The sequence below is a fragment of the Salvelinus alpinus genome, chromosome 1, assembly GCF_045679555.1.
Source record: "Salvelinus alpinus chromosome 1, SLU_Salpinus.1, whole genome shotgun sequence".
In the NCBI taxonomy this organism is placed as follows: domain Eukaryota; kingdom Metazoa; phylum Chordata; class Actinopteri; order Salmoniformes; family Salmonidae; genus Salvelinus; species Salvelinus alpinus.
Window position 1 is genome coordinate 30,675,005 of NC_092086.1, and position 5,347 is coordinate 30,680,351.

The following is a 5,347-nucleotide window of genomic DNA, read 5'->3' on the forward strand; positions in this document are numbered from 1 at the left end:
AAAACACCTGCTCTTTCCATGACAGACTGACCAGATGAATCCAGGTGAAAGATATGATCCCTTATTGATGTCACCTGTTAAATCCACTTTAATCAGTGTAGATGAAGGGGGGAGGCAGGTTAAATAAGGATTTTTAAGCTTTGAGACAATTGAGACTGGATTGTGTATGTGTGCCACTCAGAGGGTGAATGGGCAAGACAAAATATTTTCCAGGGCCACCAGTTTAAGTGTGTCAAGAACTGCAACACTGCTGGGTTTTTCACACTCAACAGTTTCCCGTGTGTATCAAGAATGGACCACCAACCAAAGGACATTCAGCCAATTGGAGTCAACATGGGCCAGCACCCCTGTGGAATGCTTTTGACACCTTGTAGAGTCCATGCCCTGATGAAATGAGGCTGTTCTGAGAGCAGAAGGGGATGCAACTCAATATAAGGAAGGTGTTCCTAATGTTATGTACACTCAGTGTATATGAATCTACACTGAGCAAAAATATAAACGCAACATGTAAAGTGTTGGTCCCGTGTTTCATGAGCTGAAATAAAAGATCCCAGAAATATTCCATACACACAAAAAGCTTATTTCTCTTAAATGTGTTTACATCCCTGTTAGTGAGCATTTCTCCTTTGTCAAGATAATCCAGCCATCTGACAACTGACAATAAAAGGCCACTCTAAAATGTGCAATTTTGTCACACAACACAATGCCACAGATTACTCAAGTTTTGAGGGAGTGTGCATTTTGGCATGCTGACTGCAGGACCAGAGCTGTTGACAGAAAATTGAATGTTCATTTCTCTACCATAAGCCGCTTCCAACGTCGTTTTAGAAAATTTGGCAGTATGTCCAACCGGCTTCACAACCACAGACCACGTGACTGGCGTAGTGTGGGGGAGCGGTTTGCTGATGTCAACATTGTGAACAGAGTGCCCCATGGTGGCGGTGGGGTTATGGTATGGGCAGGCATAAGCTATGGACAAAGAACACAGTTTCTATTTGTCGATGGCAATTTGAATGAACAGAGATACCGTGATGACATCCTGAGGACCATTGTCGTGCCATTCATCCACCTCTATCACCTCATGTTTCAGCATGATAATGCAGAGCCCCATGTCACAAGGATCTGTACAGAATTCCTGGAAGCTGAAAATGTCCCAGTTCTTCCATGGCCTGCATACTCACCAGACATCCCGACAATATCCAGCAACCTCGCACAGCCATTGAAGAGGAGTGGGACAACATTCCATAGGCCACAATCAACAGCCTGATCAACTTTATGCGAAGGAGATGTGTCGTGCTGCATGAGGCAAATAGTGGTCACACTAAATACTGACTGGTTTTCTGATCCATGCCCCTACTTTTTTTTAAGGTATCTGTGACCAACAGATGCATATCTATATTCCCAGTCATGTGAAATCCATAGATTAGGGCCTAATTTATTTATTTCAATTGATTGATTTCCTTATATGAACTGTAACTCTGTAAAATGTTTGAAATTGTTGCATGTTGCGTTCATATTTTTATGAATCGATTTTATGAATAGTAGCTTTTTATTTGCTGAGTTATGATTTAAAAGATATAAGTATACAAGCGGTAATAACAGAAAATAGTGATAAGTATTTTTAGTGAGGGTACAACAGTTTCATGTGTTTCTGTGTCATTAATGTATTTGTGATTCCGGCACAACAATCAACTGTGTATGCCAGTAACACAAACTACATTCGTGAAGACGTGAGTACAAGGAAGTATTGTGTAAGAGACTCAGTCATTTGTTCCAGATAACACTACAATACACAAAGTCATTGTCACACTGCCACGCATTAAACAGACATATCTCATCATCTGCACTTCCACAATGTGTGCCAGAGGAAACAAGAGGAAAATATCAAAACCCTGCAAGTTGCTGTAGTAAATGTGAAGAGATCTCTGGTTCTCTCCAGATGTGTTTCTGCATACCATAAAGCAACATAGTGACTATGAGAGATGTGGGGAATTCAGCACACATGAAAACTTTCTCTCTAATGACCATGAACCCAACGACACCATGAAAATACTTAAATGTAAATGTAAAATACTGATCACCCTTCTCTTTGAAAAAGTGAAGAACACTGAAACTTAAAGGGAAAGAGAGAGGAGCGAGAGAGAGAGAGAGAGAGAGAGAAGGAACAAGAAAGAAAACTGGAAGTATCTTTGTCGCTGTGTTAAATCGGGTGTGACTATAAAATATTTCGAAGTGGCCCGAGAAGGAGAGGAAAGGAGAGGGAGGAGAAAACACACACAACAAAAACAAATTAACATAAAAAATGCTCCGGTTGCTTTCACCAGTTCTGTTGAAACCTCCATCAGGCGTTCTAATGGGGTTCAGTTCAAAGCTGCACTAGACTCCCGCTGCTTCCTCCACCGACTGAGGCACAACACTTCCTTCTCTCTGTGTGTTGTGCCTCTCTCGCTTTTCTCTCTCTCTTTCTCTTTCATTTGCTCCCTCTGTCTCTCTCTGATACACCCCTCTCTCTGTGTGAGTTAACCTCCCTCTACAATCTCTTTTCTCTCTCACTTTTCCCTCCCTCTTGAACTCTTTGCCTATGTCTCCTTTGACCTCTCTGCCTGTTTCTGGAGGGAGGAAAGGAAACAGACTTGAATCAATTGAGTCGTTGTAGGACCTCAGACCATCCCTGAATGTACTGTTAGTTTCCCCAGCACTGCCTTGTAGATATCTCACCGCATCAAAGACACATCCTCCTCTTTTCCCACCTTCTTCCCCCTTCCCCCGTTCTTCTCTCGACGGTGGCACTTCCACCAGTTCTAAATGTTTAACTCTTACGATCTGCTCATTTAAAGCTCTTCAAAGCTTTCCATTGATGCCCAGGCATCCATTTTAACTTGTAATACTGTATGGCTGCTGGGCTCAGCGTAATTCTGAGGATGTTCTGATAGCTAGCTCGCCTCAAAGTGCTAACAACCCGTTTCTCTGCTCAAAGTAGAAGGATAGAGGATTTATCTGCGTTTGAGAAGCGGGGAGGCGTATTTGTGGAGGCCTTAGGTTGTTTATACTATGTGCTGACAAAGTGATACAGAACACATATAGAAAGTTACTGTGTTGGCTAAGCTACACGTGAGAGTTGTATGCTATGAAAACCTTACTGTAGAGAGCATGACAATCTAGCTGAGTACTTCAACTTTTTATATTTTCTTGAAAGAGACAGAAATGCCTTTAAAATGGTTTTGTCTGTTACACCTTGTATAGATACCTAATTTTAGACTAGACATATTCAATATTTTTCCTGTTTAGTATAACTCGAAACACTTTCGACACTCCGCATATGCGCTTTATAGAATATGAGATTCAAAATAATATGGAAGGACAGTGTAAAAGTGCATTAGGGGAGTCTAGTGTATGCATACTTAGCTCTTACATCCCCAACTGCATGTTGAGAGGATGTGGAGCCAAGCGGTGTCACTCAGCAATAACGACAGACAGAAAGAAAAGTCCCTCAGATCCCTGCTGGCAGTTGAACACCTTAGAATCTGGATTTCCTTGCCTGAAGGAACCTTTGAAATCTAATGCATAAACATTACGCCCTGTTTTCCCCACACCTAGAGTGCAGAGACAGGCAGGCAGTGCCGCAGCACAGCGAGGCAAGGCAGCAATGCTTCTGTTCTGAGCCACTTTAGAGAACTATCCTTTAACCCAGCGACACACTGAACCCAACCATCCTCAGTAACTTAAATAACAAGTCTGACTGACTGAGATTTTGGTTCTGTCATGTCTCGTCAAACGCAGTCGTCTCACAGCTCTGTCTGTCTGTCAAGGGCTCCGCTCCTGAGAAATATTGCTACCTGGTTTTGCATTGTTGTCTCAAGAAAATGGGCAAAGGGAATTTGGTGTTTGTATTTTGTTATCCGGGGTATTGTCTCACAGCTAAAAGTTGGTTTCTCACTGTCTAGCTTCTCTATGGGGAAGAAGCTCTGAGTTCTACAGAATGAAGGTGAAGCCTTGCTCCATGCATGGTGTGTGTGTGTGTGTGTGTGTGTGTGTGTGTGTGTGTGTGTGTGTGTGTGTGTGTGTGTGTGTGTGTGTGTGTGTGTGTGTGTGTGTGTGTGTGTGTGTGTGTGTGTGTGTGTGTGTGTGTGTGTGTGTGTGTGTGTGTGTGCGCGCATGCGCTTGAGCGTCAGAGTTTGTGTGTGTGTGCGTGCAACTGAGCTCGTGGCAGGCATGTCACCAAGCCCATTGACTCCAGCCTAATCCCTTCCTGATGGCTAGTGTTCAGACTGCAGATGGAGACTGGGGCTCTTGACCTCTGACCTCAGAGTAAATCACATCAGACACTGTCTGAGAGGAACACAGGGCTCCAGCTACCCGCCAGGCAGATGTGCTCTTCACCCAGTATGTACACTTAATATCACACACACACACACACACACACACACACACACACACACACACACACACACACACACACACACACACACACACACACACACACACACACACACACACACACACACACACACACACACACACACACACACACACACACACACACACACATCTCTCCCTCTCTCCCTCCCTCTTTCCTCTGTTTTAAACTGAACTTACCCCAATCTCTGTCTCTCTCTCTCCCTATTTTCCTCTGCACTCTTCACTGCTCAATGTGGTTCCTCTGTTTCTGCAGAATAAAACACAGACTGAACATACAGTACCCTGAGTGCCAGCCTGTGCCGGAGAGAGAAACTGAGAGAGAGAGAGAGAGAGAGAGAGAGAGAGAGAGAGAGAGAGAGAGAGAGAGAGAGAGAGAGAGAGAGAGAGAGAGAGAGAGAGAGAGAGAGAGAGAGAGAGAGAGAGAGAGAGAGAGAGAGAGAGAGAGAGAGAGAGAGACACACCCTCTCTATTCTCTCTGCTGGAAGTAAAGCCCACCCTGTTTGTCATTGTCACACTGTAGGAATAGCTGGTGGGTGGCACACACGCTTCCAAAAGGATTTATAGCAAATTAATGGCATGACTATGTTATAAGTTGGGCTTGGAGTTTTTCCGGGTCAGGTCATATGGTCAGGCACAACTCCTGGCTCAAGTCATTAAAGCCCAGCAATCCAGTGTTGTAGCTTTACATTGGAACATGCAGAGAGTAGTAGAAAGGCAATGTTCACCTTGTCGTGTTGTTCCCACTTTCCACACACCCACACACTCACACACACCACTCCTACAGAGGTCCGGTTCACATTGTTGTCCTCACAGCAGGCACCTGCATTCCTGAAATAGCTGTTTCCAAAGTTTCAAGAGAAAGTCTCTCTCTCTCTCTCTCTCTCTCTCTCTCTCTCTCTCTCTCTCTCTCTCTCTCTCTCTCTCTCTC